The following is a 16,147-nucleotide window of genomic DNA, read 5'->3' on the forward strand; positions in this document are numbered from 1 at the left end:
TAGGATGGAACACTCTGGGGAACCAGGTCAGTTTAGTACTGGCCTCCCCCCTCCGGGGAGAGGGGTCCGATCTTAGCCCCGGGCCATCACCCGGCCTTAGACAAACGCCTGGCGGAAGAGCTCCATTTTGCAGGCTCTGCGGAACTCAGAGAGCTCCGACAGGGCCCGCAGCTCTTCAGGGAGCTCATTCCACCAGGTAGGGGCCAGGACCGAAAAGGCCCTGGCCCTTGTCGAGGCCAGGCGTGCCTCCCGGGGTCCTGGGATCATCAGCAGATTCTTACCCGCAGAGCGAAGTGCCCTGCGGGGGGCATAAGGAGATAGGCGGTCCCTCAAGTATGCAGGACCCAAGCCGCGTATAGTCTTAAAGGTTAGTACCAAAACCTTGAACCTGATCCGGAAACAAACTGGCAACCAGTGCAGCTGCTTCAGCAGAGGCTGAACATGGGACCTCCAAGATGATTTAGTGAGGACCCGTGCAGCTGCATTCTGTACCAGCTGTAACTTCCGGGTTAGAGACAAGGGTAGGCCCGCGTAGAGCGAGTTACAGAAGTCTAATCTAGAAGTAACCGTTGCATGGATCACAGTGGCCAGGTGTTCCGGGGGCAGGTAGGGCGCTAGTAGCCGAGCTTGGCGTAGATGGAGAAACGCCGTCCGGGCTACCTTAGTGACCTGGGCCTCCATGGAAAGTGAGGCATCCAGAATCACTCCCAAATTCCTGGCTTGGGGCACAGATGACAATTGTACCCCGTCCAGGCAGGGAAGACGCGCTTCCTGTTCCTGCTCCCTTCGGCCTAGCCAAAGGACCTCCGTCTTGGAGGGGTTGAGTCTCAGGCGGCTCTTCCTGATCCATCCAGCCACTGCTTCCAAACAACTGGCGAATTTTTCTGGGGGGAGATCTGGCCGGCCATCCATCAAGAGATAGAGCTGGGTATCATCAGCGTACTGGTGACACCCAAGCCCATAACTCCGTACCAGCTGAGCCAGGGGACGCATATAGATGTTAAATAACGTGGGGGAGAGCACCGCTCCCTGTGGCACCCCACATGGGAGTGCAAAGGAGTCGGATAACTCCTCCCCCACAGCGACCCTCTGTGATCTGTTCTCTAGAAAGGAGGATAGCCATTTAAGAGCCACCCTTCCAATCCCAGTATCAGCGAGGCGGTGAACCAAGAGCTCGTGGTCAACCACATCAAATGCGGCTGACAGGTCTAATAGCACGAGAATGGCCGACCCGCCCCGGTCCAGCTGGCGCCGGAGATCATCTGTCAGGGCGACCAGCACAGTCTCCACCCCATGGCCAGGACGGAAGCCAGACTGGTATGGATCAAGGGCCGAAGTTTCCTCCAAAAATGCTAGGAGCTGGTCCGCGGCGGCCCCCTCAACCACCTTGCCCAGGAATGCAAGATGCGATACCGGGCGGTAGCTGGCGGGGTCCCGCGGATTCAGCGATGGTTTTTTCAGAAGAGGGCGAACCACTGCCTCCTTGAGCCGCTGAGGGAATTCTCCCGATGTAAGGGAGAGGTTTATAATCTCCCTCAGGGGAACACCTATCCGTGGGTCGCTGATCTTAAGCAACCACGACGGACAGGGATCAAGGGGGCAAGTGGTCGCCCTCACCGACCCTAGCAATTTGTCCACTTCGGATAAAGAGAGCCGCCTGAAGCCATCAAACCTGATCCCCCGCAACGGCCACGGAGCTTCTAGTTCACGAACTGTATCAACTGTGGCAGTAAGGTCACGACGGAGCAACAAGATCTTATCCGCAAAATAGCTCGAAAAAGCCTCGCAGCCTAGTTCCAATTGACTACTATTTTGATGCCCTCCTTCGAGGGCAGTAAGGGTCCGAACTATCCTAAATAATTGGGCTGGGCGAGAGCTAGCGGACGCGATTTCCGCAGCAAAGTAGTCACACTTTGCCGCTTTCACCGCCATCTCATACGCCCTCATAAGCGTGCGATGAGATGTTCTTGTAGCTTCGTCGCGGGTCTTCCGCCACACTCGCTCTAGCCGTCTCACCTCCCTCTTCCTCTCCCGAAGCTCCGCGGTAAACCACGGGGCCTGCTTGAGGCGAGGGCGGAGAGGGCGCTCAGGAGCTATCTCGTCAATGGCGGCCAACAGGCGGGACTGCCAGTCCTCCACCAAGGCCTCCAACGAGACACCGGAGGGCATCGGGTCCCGCAGAGCATTCAGGAATCCTTCGGATTCCATAAGTCTCCGTGGGCGGACTAAAATGCGTCCGTCACCCAAACAGGGGAGGGGTGGCATCCGTAGGCGAGCCTTCAGGGTATGGTGGTCAGACCACGGAACGATGTTGTTAGCCACCAGATCGATCTCAACACCAGCACCAAAGATCAGATCCAGGGTGTGGCCAGCCTGATGAGTGGGACCAGCAACAAATTGCGAGAACCCCAGTGTCGCCATGGCCGACACCAGGTCCAGGCCAAGTCCTGGAGCCGACGAATCCGCATGGACATTAAAGTCCCCCAAAATTAATAATTTGGGGAACTGCAATGTCCAGGCGGCCGCCGCCTCCAGCAGGCCCAGCAGGGCATCGGGCGGGGCAGTGGGTGAACGGTACACCGCCCAGATGGCCACGTTCTCGACCGATTCCCACGTCAGGCCGACACATTCAACTCCTGGGATCGATGGTGCTGGGAGAGCCCTGAAGGCATAGCTGTCCCGGACTAGGATCGCCACCCCACCCCCCCTACCATGGAGCCGGGGCTGATGAAGGACCGAGAAGCCGGGTGGCGCAAGATCTTTAAGGGCGACTGTTTCACCTTCGCGCACCCAGCTCTCGGTGATGCACGCCAGGTCTACCCCATGCCCTGCGAAATAGTCCCGCAGGGTTGAGGATTTGTTCTTGATCGACCTGGCGTTGCATAGCATCAGCACCGGCTCCGCCCTAGCCCTCTCTCCTACAGATTTGGGGATGGGACGGAGGTTTGAAGGACAGCGAGCACATCGACCAGGCCACCTACCGTGTTTCCACGGTCGGGGCCTTTCTGGACCTGCGTGTGCCGCTCTCCCCCTATTATTGAACCTCCTCCCACCGCCATACCTCCCTTGGCCCAGAAGTGCTGGAATAATTCTCCCAGGTTGGGTTATAACCCCCTCTCCCCTTCCATGCCCACTCTGTCGTTCCTGTCTGGCAGACCATGCCATGTCTAGCCACGTCCAGTAGTGCCCTGTATATTGGCCCCAACCTTATCTAATTGCTGCAATACTTTGGGTAGAGCGGCTGTAGCTCCTCCCTCTCACTGGCCCTAACCAATCTAACTAATCTAATTTAACCTAGCTGCTACCAATTCCCTCCCTAACCCACCCTAACCTCACCCTCCCTACACAGCCCCCTACAAAAATCCCCCCTAGCCCACCCAACCCAACCTGACACCTAACAGCTGGTCTAACCTCACAGAGGAGAGGATCTGCCAGATCCCGCCTTTCGGGGCTCTCTAGCTTCCCCTCTCCCCCACAACTCCACTTAAGGCCACTCCAGCCGCCCTAATAATTTTCTCCCAGCATCTCCCACAGCTCCAACAACAGCTATCAGATTTTTTGGCTGTACTAGTTCTTCTTTATCCCAGAATATGGCAAGCAACAAGGAGCTGAGCTTAGTGGGGCACTGACTTTTTTGCCGTAATGGACCAATCCTTGCATATTGCTTTCTGTCCACACACCAGGAACTGCAGTATGAAAAGTATGCTATGCTATTGGCAGTATGCTATGCTATTGCAGTATACTAACACCTATGCAGACCAATTAGAAACACTCAAGGGGCCACAGGCTGGCATCCAAACATATCAGTCTGTAATAACTGAAGGCTGTCAGTAGGAGTAATTTTGTTCAGACTGGAATCAAGCCTGGGCTTTCTTGGACATGACTGTAAGGATTGGGGGAAATGGAGGGGTGGATATTGATCTGTGGTGGTGACTGGTTCCTAGCTCTTAGATAAGCCCTCATGAGAGAGAAAAGAGTAAAACAACTTAGCTAGAAAGTGTGATGTGATCTTTATGGCACAATTGAAGATAATGGACACTGAGTTTTATCTATGATATGATGTTTCTTTGAAGGATCCATGAGGGCCTTTTCCATATTTTTCTTTTAAAGCAATAATGTTGAATCTAGAAATATGGAGTGGGGTTCCTTTGTTGTTCTACTGTAATCAAGGGTTTGTGTTCTAGTCTATAATTAGTTTCCTTCTAGATGTAGTCACAAAAGCTGCAAAAAGCTAAGCACACCTACTAGTAAGCAAGCCTCAATGAGCCCACTTGGACTTCTGTGTCAACAACATGGTTATGACTGTACTGAAAATATCTCTCTCCCACCCTATCAGGCTGCCTGAGATACACCTTTTATATGCCTCCCTGCACCTTTTTATTTGCTTTTAAAAATCCAACATGATGAATTGTGAAGAGCTTGAAAGCTTGCATACTGTGCTGTATTGTGTTGACTGTTTTCAGTATCGATAAAAGAGTATTGTGTGTGTTTGGTTTGGTTTTTTGAATATTTCTAAACAATTAAACTATTATTATACACACACTGAAATTTGAACTCTTTTCCATTCACTCCTTCAAGATCCCATATTCCTGAAGTATGTCTGAGGACCCTTACTGTAATATAGCATTTGGCAACAGCTAAAGAAAGTACTATCCAAAAAGCCATGAAAACAAGCCCAAGTTTCAAGCAGGCCAGAACTGGTATAATCTAAACTCCGTTATATTCATAGGTCTATACAGTGGCTCAGATTTTAAGATCATAAATTTCTGTTAATCCCAGCTTTCCTTCTATGCCTTTCTCTGCTCTTTCTCTCCCACTGTCTAAATTTAGAGGCAGCATAGTAGCAGTAGCAGTAGTAGTGATGATGATGATGATGGTGATAAATATGCCCATAAAATGGTACATTTCTTTGAACAAACACAAAAGCAGTGAAAATGTACATAAAAATACACCTCTACAACTTTTAAATAGAAAAGTTATTACTTGGTTAGGACATTGCCAGTGTATTCCTATGTATTCCTTGAGTAAAACCACTGAAGTTAATGGGCTTAGACTGGAGTAACTGCACACAATTGCACTGTCAGAAAGAGTTCCCCAGCATTTCTTTGACTTGTCAAGCTAGTAGTATGCTTATTTACTTAAGTATTAAAACAAATCTAGTAGGTTTTGTTCTGCATTGAAATGCAGTCCAGAGGTTTTTATTAACAGTGCTTAATACTATTATATGTAGAAAATAAATCAAGTACAAAATTAAGAGAGAAACCTAACTGGGGTTGTATAAGTGGTATGATCTAGAGTAGCCTTTTCCAACTTTGTCACCATTTGAGAAACCCATGAAACTTTCTTCAGGATTCAATTTTACAGAATATGGTTGGGAACCAGTTGTTTACACTCCCACCTGGGGCCCTGCCCCTTCCCACCCCCTCCAGGGTGCTGTGGCAAGCCTAAAGTCACCCAGCTGACTGCATGTGGGGGAACGCAGAATCAAACCCGGCACACCAGATTAGAAGTCGGCGCTCCTAACCACTATACCAAGCTAGCTCTCCCAATAAACGTTTAACAAATTTAAAATATATATTAAAAATTAACTCCATACCATTCAGAAAACCCTTCCATGGCCATCAAGAAACCTCAGGGTCTCATGAACCCCAGGTTGAGAAAGCCTGGCCTACAGGTTGGAGAAGAGTGTAGACAATGATGGTTTGTAGGGGTTGTGGAGAACTGACCATTTTCCCCTAATGCAATCAAATGTAGTAATCCAGAAGCTTACTTAACCAAGGGAAGAGGCTCTTCTTAAGTACAGTTAGATGTTATCTGTTAACTGATTACTATGTTTGTGGGCCAAATTAAAAGGTGGTCGGCATCCTTACGGCCGTCAAAAGAATGCCACTACCATTTTTAACATATTTTAAAATGCTGTGAGGGCCTGATCCTGGTTAGACATGCAACGTGGCATTCTCCCCTCTCACAACTGCTATGGGATAGGGTACAAGAATTTAAAATGGCAGCATTTCATTGGGCCCTGAGTGCTCTTAGTTTTTCAAAGGATAATATGGAGACAAAATCAGTGTTAATTTGGCTTTGCCTCCATTTACAATTTGCTGCCCTGCCTTCCACACTACCTTACTGAGCACCAGTGGTCACTGACAAAATATATTGACAAGGCTTCATTAACTACTTCAAGAGGAATGAATTTAGACTGAAACAAGTGCAAAAATCCAACTACAAATAGCATATTAACTGAAAACTCCTCTCAAAAGAGTTCTCCTTAGTTTCATCAATGCTGTCGTGAAAAACTAAATTTACACAACAAATGCAGTAATGGAGCGAGCATTACAAAGGCTCAAGAAAATTATTTAGATTGAAAGAGACCACAGTCAAGCCCCCAAGGCTGTATGAAACCACAGCCCCCATTTTTTGGTTGGGGGGAGGGCTGCTGTAACTTGTTCATGTAATTCTGGCAATGACAGTAATCATTTTTCTCAGTTCTGACAGCCTTTCCCTTCCCCCTTCTCCTCTACTCATAAGATGCCAATATGTCCTAATTCTGCTGTTCCTTAAGACACAATTACATAATTCCATCACACTGTTTCAACAATGCAGCCTGCAAACAAAGTGGCAAGACTGGGTTCATTATAATGCAGCAGCAGAAATTTTACCAAGTTCAATTGTATTAGTTTTAATATATTGCGTTCTATATTGTGATTATCCTTAACTGCTTTGAACATTTTAAGAAACTGGCATATATGATTAAACAACCACCTCCCACTGGCCCATAAAATCTGTTTGCTTCAGTTTATAATCCAAAAGGATACAGAGGAACTGTGACTGCATTGTGCTGTTAGTGAGAAAAGAATATGAATGAATGAAAAATCTGAGTAAATTTCAGATTCTCTCACTGTTGGTTCTCTGAGGCCGCTCTGAAGCTTTAAGGATTCCAATAATCACTTTAGAGTAGGAATGAAATTTTTGGTGTCTTGTGAGGCAACTTTTTTTTTTTGCTGAAGTCACTGCAAGGGTAGGCCTTCTCTTCAAGGTATACCTTCTCATATGCTTTGAGATATATTTTGCCATTTTTCAATGCACATAAAGATCTTTTCTGCTGTGTGGATAATTTGGCATGCCACCAGACTGCCTCTATTCTTCAATGTTTCCCCCCGCATCATTCACTGGGGCATTTCTCAAACCTGTATTCACCAAAGATTTGTTTTTTTCACAACATTTTTCTAAACTTTTTCAGAAGGCTTTATTGATGTTATCTAAGGATTCTCTAATGAGCGGCAAAATAACTTTATACTAATGTTTCTCTCATGTTCTTGAATTTGATCTCTCCACCAGAACACAAGAACCTATACAGGGAAAAGACAAGCTGGTTGTAGGAGCTCTTAAATCAGCAAAGGATGGAATTCAACTGGAGGCCTATTAATGTCCCTCCCTTTCCTTTAGCTAGAACTGGCGTTAATTCTGCACTTAATTTGTTTTTTCTATTGTGGAATTCAGATCAATTTGAACTCGGGTCTTCCTCTATCCCCCCAATTGAAACAGAAAGTGTTCTGCACTTGATTGGGAAAGCTCAGAGCGGGGAGGGGAGCCAAGCGCAGCAGGAGCCTCTTTCTTTCTTTTCTTGAATAGGGGGCGGGGCAGGGAAGAAGACTGGAGACAGCAGAGGAGAGGGAATAAATCCGAGAGGCAAATCTCTACTGAGAGACGTTAGGGTTTCTGGAGCGTAGTCACTTTAAGACAAGCTTTGCAACCGGGAACTAGGAAATCTGTGGAACTAATGCCCTAGCCAATCAGGGAAGACTGCTTTGCCACAGCGATGGAGGCACGAGGCAGAAAGTTAATTCACAAAAAACAGAGATCTGTACATTTACTCATGCCGATTTTTGAAATATCAAGATTTATATCCTCTTTTGGATATTGCAGGGGAAAGGTAGGGTCACTCTGGATCAATCATGCATGTTGCAGAGAGAAAATTTAAAGCACCCAAAATCAAAATGGAATTTGAATTCAGTGTAGACAGCAGGGATTTATTCGAGCTGGCAGTAGGTAAAAAGCCCTGTGTAAACGACACCCAGGTCTCTAATCCTGCCCACCCCTAGAGAGGTTATCCTCCTCTTGGCCACCACCAGAATCTGGAAAGCATCACTTTTCCTTCTGCCCTGGCTCTCTGTTGTCTTTATTTCTAAGGAAGAGGAGGTAGAACGGACCACTTTGGGGTTAACTCCTGTCCATCCCACTACCAAAAAAGGATGACTCAAAAAAACTATTCCAATGACTGCATAATAGCCCTAATTTCTCATGCTAACAAGATTTTACAACAAATAGCACCAACCACTGAAAGAGAATTACCAGATGTTCTAGCTGACTTTCAAAAGTGATGTGGTGCTCATAACCACATAGCAAACCTGTGCTGGATTTTACAAAAGTTACAAGAATATCATAAGGATGTCAACATCTGTGTGGATCACAACAAATTGTGGAAAGCACTGCACAACTTGGGGATGCCAGTGTATTTTATCAAACTGATGCAGTCACTGTACGCAAACCAAGAAGCCATTGTACATACACCATTTGGTGACCCTTACTGGTTCAAAATAAAGGAGTGTGCCAAAGTTATATTCTTTCCCGCTTCCTGTTTAACTCATATGCTGAGACCATTATGACAGAGACTGAACTAAAAGAATCAAGCATTGGAATTAAGATCAGAAGAAGGAATATAAATAATCTTTGGTATGCTGATGACACTACCCTCCTATCAGAAACTAAGGAAGGCTTAGAACAGCTGATTACAAAAAATTGGTGAAGGAAGCAAGAAGTTTGGCCATTTCTTAAACATTAAAATGACAAAAATAATGACAAAAACAGACATGTCACAATAGCAAGAGATAGAATGCATTCAAGAATTCATTTCCCATAGAATCATAGAGTTGGAAGGGAGCTCTAGGGTCGTTTAGTACAACCCCCTGAAGAATGCAGGAAATTCATACCTGCCTACCCACAGTGACCCCAATTCCATGCTCAAATTAATGCTTTCCTACTTAGGAATCAATAGTCATTCTTGTCCTCAGAAGAGATTTTATAAGCTATTGCTGTCTCTCCAGAAGCTGGGGAGAAGTAGCAAGCACAATCAGCCATTATTGTCATACCTCTTGCAGATTCTAGCAGGTCTGTGTTATGAAAGAAAAAACACATAAGAAAGGTACCCTACTCTGCATCAACAACAACTAAGTTCATCAACAACATTTTTAACATATTTATTAACGATCTTGATGAGGGGGTAGAAGGACTACTCATCAAGTTTGCAGATGACACCACATTGGGAGGACTGGCAAATACTCCAGAAGATAGAGACAGAGTTCAACGAGATCTGAACACAATGGAAAAATGGGCAAATGAGAACAAGATGCAATTTAATGAAGATAAGTGTAAAGTTGTATACGGCACTGGTCAGACCACACATAGAGTACTGTGTGCATTTCTGGAGGCCTCACTTCAAAAGGACATAGATAAAATTGAAAGGGTACAGAGGAGAGCGATGAGGATGATCTGGGGCCAAGGGACCAAGCCCTATGAAGATAGGTTGACATGATACCCCTCTTTAAGTATTTGAAAGGTTGTCATTTGGAGGAGGGCAGGATGCTGTTTTCGTTGGCTGCAGAGGAGAGGACACGCAGTAATGGGTTTAAACTACAAGTACAACGATATAGGCTAGATATCAGGAAAAAAAATTCACAGTCAGAGTAGTTCAGCAGTGGAATAGGCTGCCTAAGGAGGTGGTGAGCTCCCCTTCACTGGCAGTCTTCAAGCAAAGGTTGGATACACACTTTTCTTGGATGCTGTAGGATGCTTTGGGCTGATCCTGCGTTGAGCAGGGGGTTGGACTAGATGGCCTGTATGGCCCCTTCCAACTCTATGATTCTATGATTCTTTCTTAAACATTATTTGCTTCTCTTCCTTTTATTCAAGGCCAGTTTCCTCAATTACAATTTTTGCTTTTAAAATCAGAAATTCCCAAATGATTCCCAGTAAAGTAACAGCCAATTACTTTTTTTTTTCTGTAAAGAATGAGCTGTAAATGATTTTCAAAATACTTGATTAAATATTGCATATCTAAAACTTCTTGTCCAGAGAAACAAGCTTCAAGGTATTAGAAAATGATACAATTTCAATTCATACCTCACAATCACAGAGCAGCAAAACCGTTCCTTTGATCACAGGCTAAAAAGATATAGAATACAGGGACTAGGGGCACATTCCAATCCAGAGCTAGATGGGTCTGAATGGCACCAAAATTACGGAATGTCCTCTCCAACAATGTTTATCTGTCCCCTTCTGCCAGTAGGCAAAGACTTCTTTATCAATGGCCCATCCTACCTGCCCTATGTTTTGATTGCTGCTAATTGGTCTTTATATATTTGGCTTTATGATCTGCTTGTATGATGCGCTGCTTTTATTGTTAGCCACCTTAATATATCTGACTGGGCAGAAAGATAGAATATAAATCTGTAAACCGCTCCGCCGTTATAAATAAAAGAGTAAGGGCAAGTTGGGAGGAGTTAGGACGGGCTGTGTCCGGGATAAAAACTCGGAGGGGCGAATCAGGAGTCGCAAAGCGGCTCCTGATTCGGCCCTCCGAGTGTCAATCCTGGACCAAGGAGGCAATGGGGAGGCGCACAAAGCGCGCCTCCCCATTGCCTCCTTGGTCGCCATACACAACGCTTCAATGCGGGGAAAGGAGCAGGGACGCCGCGTCTTCGACGCGGCGGCCCTGCTCCTTTCCAGCCGCACGCCCTCAACACTTCGACGGGGAGCCAGGCAGCTATGCCACGGTCCCAGGACGCCTTCCGCCTCCCACCTACCCGCTGCCAACCTCCAGGACCCTGCCACCAAACAAGGAAGAAGCTCGCCCACCGCCCCCTCTCAACACTGCCCGCCGGTGATACCCCCTCCCTTCCCTCACTACCCCCCCAATATCTCCCCTTCGCCGACTCCCCCGCGCTTCCCCTCCTAAACCCTACCCCCCCACACCACACTGAGCCCCGCCACCCACACACACTCAGACAAGACCTTACCCCCTCGGAGACCGGCCCCTTCTCCCCCGGCACGCTGCGAGCCGCGGCAAAGGCACCGTCTGCACGCCTCCGAGCAGCCGCCGACCCAGCATCCCCACGCCTCGCTGATGCTATCAAGCCTCCACCGCAGAACACAGGTAGGCCGCAAGACCACCAGAAGCCTGGCCCGCGGATGCCTGCTTTTGCGGCCCACGCCAGCCCCGGGTGCGCAGAAGCCTTTGGAACTCGGCCCCGGGGGAGGGAACCTCTAGCCAGTTTGGTGTAGTGGTTACGAGTGTGGACTTCTAATCTGGCATGCCAGGTTCGATTCTGCACTCCCCCACATGCAGCCAGCTGGGTGACCTTGGGCTCGCCACGGCACTGATAAAACTGTTCTGAACGAGCAGTGATATCAGGGCTCTCTCAGCCTCACCCACCTCACAGGGTGTCTGTTGTGGGGAGAGGAATGGGAAGGCGACTGTAAGCCGCTTTGAGCCTCCTTCGGGTAGGGAAAAGCGGCATATAAGAACCAACTCTTCTTCTTATTCTAGCGCCCATTTTATTTAAAGATAAAATGGGCTTTAAATCTAGTTTCAAATAAATGCCACATATAGACTACACATGTGTATCTTTTTTGCACTTTATTATCCAGGAACTTTCCACATTTTTAATCAAATTTCTGCCCTTTGTTCTGTTGCCTTCTTCTCTATTAATATCATTGGATTGGATACTGGGAGCTTCATTTCTGAAATCAACATCAATAACATCATGTACCAATAATTTGCTCAAAGCATACTGCCCTGGTAGAAGTTCAGGGATAAATGAAACATTTTTTTTAACAAGGAATAGTAGAAAAAGATAACAAGTAGTATATAGAAGTTCAAAGAATTATTGGGCGTTAGTTATTATTTCCAAGTAAAGGAAAATGGGCACTCCCAGAACAAGCAATGCCTTTCTGATGCAAATACTGGCTTGGATGAAGATGGATGGGCTTGTGTGGCAGAGCACTGGCAGTTCTTTTTCTGCAGCACAGAGAAGGCAAGCAGTAAATTCAGTCTTTGTGACCTTCCTTCATCCTCTGACTGACTTGCATCAGATACCAAAAAGAAGGGTCCCAGATATATGTATTGCCTACAACATGTGAGTGGGATAGACAGAAGTAATGTGTACTTTAAGAAACACTTCTTAATGAAAGAGTGTACAAGTCCCCAAGTCAGACAATTCTTCTTTCTACTTGATGATCAAGTACACATCCTGAAAAACAGCACATTCTTTTAAAAACTTCAAGTACCTCTTAGACTAGAGCCACCCTGAGGTTACTTTGGTATGCAGTACTAGAAACAGGCAGACCCTTTTGGTAAAGTACTAAAAAAGTAATATATTATTAGTCTAGTGGCGGATGCTTTGACATAGCACAAGACAGTGTGTGTTGAGGGAGAAACAGGCTGCAGCAAAGCTCAAAGGGAGAAAACTCATGGGTCATATGTTATGTTATTCTGACTACAACCTGCATAGCTGAGGTAAGCCTGATCCTGTCAGATCTCAGAAGCTAAGCAGGGTTGGCCTGGTTAACACTTGGAATGGCAATTTCCAAAAAATACCTTTTTATGGTGCTGGGGCAGACAACGGCAGACCAACTCCAAACAACTCTTGTCTTGCTGCCAGGCAATCTTAGGATTTCCTGGCTACATTACATACATGCTATATGGTAAATATATACATATTCTATGTTACTTCCTTTCCCTCTCAATAACTCTACACCTTTTCAATATCAAAATAGCAGTTGCCTATTTCACAGGATATTGTAAATGAAGACAAAGTCTGCAAATGAAATGTACTCTATGAATAAGTTTGAGGGTGAGCAGCCATCACCTTCATAGTGATGTTCTTGACTTCACAGCACATTTGGTGAAATATTATTGACTAATCAAACAGCAAGGCAAACCTAACAAATCCATTAGCTGTGTGATATTAACTGCAATGGACCATGCTGGATCGTGGAAATTCGGTTGATGTCGTTTACTTGGATTTTAGTAAAACTTTTGATAAGGTTCCCCATGATGTTCTGATGGATAAATTGCAGGACTGCAATCTGGATTTTCAGAAAGTCAGTTGGATAGGGAATTGGTTAGAGAACCGCACTCAAAGAGTTGCTGTCAATGGTGTTTCATCAGACTGGAGAGAGGTGAGTAGCGGGGTACCTCAGGGCTCGGTGCTCGGCCCGGTACTTTTTAACATATTTATTAATGATCTAGATGAGGGGGTGGAGGGACTACTCATCAAGTTTGCAGATGACACCAAATTGGGAGGACTGGCAAATACTCCGGAAGATAGAGACAGAGTTCAACGAGATCTGAACACAATGGAAAAATGGGCAAATGAGAACAAGATGCAATTTAATAAAGATAAGTGTAAAGTTCTGCATCTGGGTCAGAAAAATGAAAAGCATGCCTACTGGATGGGGGATACGCTTCTAGGTAACACTGTGTGAACGAGACCTTGGGGTACTTACGGATTGTAAACTAAACATGAGCAGGCAGTGTGATGCTGTGGTAAAAATGGCAAATGCCATTTTGGGCTGTATCAACAGAGGCATCACATCAAAATCACAAGATGTCATAGTCCCATTGTATACGGCACTGGTCAGACCACACCTAGAGTACTGTGTGCAGTTCTGGAGGCCTCACTTCAAGAAGGACGTAGATAAAATTGAAAGGGTACAGAGGAGAGCGACGAGGATGATCTGGGGCCAAGGGACCAAGTCCTATGAAGATAGGTTGAAGGACTTGGGAATGTTCAGCCTGGAGAAAAGGAGGTTGAGAGGGGACATGATAGCCCTCTTTAAGTATTTGAAAGGTTGTCACTTGGTGGAGGGCAGGAAGCTGTTCCTGTTGGCTGCAGAGAAAAGGACACACACTAATGGGTTAAAACTACAACAATATAGGCTAGAGATCAGGAAAAAAAATTTCACAGTCAGAGTAGTTCAGCAGTGAAATAGGCTGCCTAAGGAGGTGGTGAGCTCCCCCTCACTGGCAGTCTTCAAGCAAAGGTTGGATACACACTTTTCTTGGATGCTTTAGGATGCTTTGGGCTGATCCTGTGTTGAGCAGGGGGTTGGACTAGATGACCTGTATGGCCCCTTCCAACTCTTTGATTCTATGCTTGGCATGTGAAGTCAACATCTTTCATAAATAGGCAGTATACAATTATTACCCTGGAGAATCCTGCAGGCTGATGCTCAGAAAAGGTGTAATTGTCCTAGAATTAATTCAGTATATCCACAACTCTGAACTTTTTACATTTTACAAGCAACTTGAGCAAAAGAAATTACCAATGAACAAGTTTTAATGGAACCCGCTATGAGCCACTGGTAATCGCGGGCAATAAATCTAAGTATTATAACAACAACAACAACAACACATCAAATATAGTTAAATATGCAACCAAATATTTCCATTAACCAGTCTCCTTATAAGTAGTTTTTGGCCAGTCTAGTTATCTCTGCTGTGCACCAGTAATATGCCTCAACATTTTTGCCTCAAGAACTGTATATTATATTGCTTTTCCCCCAGCCCACAGCAGCTCTTTCCACAGAAAATTGGAAGGGGGAAAACAAAACTTTAAATATTAAAGATTATTTTTGTAACTGAAATTTTGTGCTCAAAAGTGCTACCTTTTTCCCATTTCTTTGCCAGAATCTGAGGAAAAGTTCTTCATTCAGTTCTTCATTCTTGCTGAAGTTGTAACTGAGTAATGACTCCCTCTAGCTAAGACTTTAAGTATTGTTGCCTTGAAGATAAAATGCAGAGAAACTATAATGATCACTTCAGCAAAAAGTGCTTACCTCAGACATGATCAATATGGGGAAGTATAGCAATAGCAATGATATGAACATTATGCCTTATTCCCTGTGAAGAGGCAATTATATAACTTATAGCCCAGTCCTTGGTAAATTTACTCAGAAGTCTCATAGCTCAACCAGTGTTACTCTCATATAAGAGTAAACAGGACTGGAGTCTTGTAATGTAAGAGAAAACAGAAAGCCTCTATCCCAAGGTATCACCTGCTATAAGAAACTTTCATGTTTATGTATTTCACAAAACAAAAGCTGTTCATGTCAACAGATAAGGAATTCAAAGGGACAGTAAACAAAACTGTCCCAGATACATAATTGTATATATTAAAATATGAAAACTTTTCCCTACAGTACATAAGAATTGCAATGCTGTTTTATACTTATTTTAACTCCTAATTCATTGACTTATTTTCCTGTTTTTAAGTAGACCACCTCTGACAGAAAACTTAGAAATTACAAAGAAAGTGTTTCTGGTTTATACATGACCAGACTACTAATACAAAGTTACTTTGGTGGGGAGTCCTGTGAACTAAAGCAGTTTCATGTATGTACAATTCACACAAAACAGCCTTGTGAAGTAGGCCAGTGCTATCATCCCCAAACTGCAGATGTCAGTCTGAAATTGAAAGAAAAACTACTTTCCCTGAGGCTACCTTGTGAATTTGACAATGTGATGAGATTTGAAGCGGAAGACCTCCTAGATTACAGTTTTTTCTTACTGTCAATATGCTATACCACTTTTTCCTTCAGTTCTGAATCCTGCCTGTGGTGTACCAGTCTAGATAAATGACAATGAGACTGGGTGGAGGAGCCAATATATCGTTGCTACTCGGTATGTAAGTTAGACAGAGCATGAGTGGTCTAGAGATCAACCTTGGCCACTTCATTCATGAAGAACATTATAATGCAATGCAAACCACCCCCCCATCGCTATAGTTATTCAAGTAAAGATAAAGTACTTATAATTGTTCAGTTATTTATTTTAAATATCCCGGATTATATCTTACATGTATATTTGTGGAAAACAGTTTTTTCCCCCTGCCTTCTCCATCCCACAGCAGCCCTCTACAATCCCTGAATATTTGCCCAGGTCATAGAATCCTTCTTATGTGTAAATAAAGTCACTAGCCTACAGTGCCCTTGGTTACTGGAAAAGGGAGAAGTGGCAATTTTGGCCAGTTCTTAGAGAGGCTGGATTAGATAGCCTGATTCAGCAGGCTCTACATATGTCCTTAGC

The 16,147-nt window shown here is 45.1% G+C and overlaps 1 protein-coding gene across 6 annotated transcripts in view; it reads right to left on the bottom strand.

The window, feature by feature from the left end:
• Positions 1–16,147, bottom strand: part of PHF21A (PHD finger protein 21A) — a 224,453-nt gene that overhangs the window by 121,306 nt on the left and 87,000 nt on the right. The gene's annotated exons all lie outside the window — the stretch shown is intronic.

The sequence above is a fragment of the Paroedura picta genome, chromosome 2 (assembly GCF_049243985.1).
Source record: "Paroedura picta isolate Pp20150507F chromosome 2, Ppicta_v3.0, whole genome shotgun sequence".
Classification (NCBI taxonomy): Eukaryota; Metazoa; Chordata; class Lepidosauria; order Squamata; family Gekkonidae; genus Paroedura; species Paroedura picta.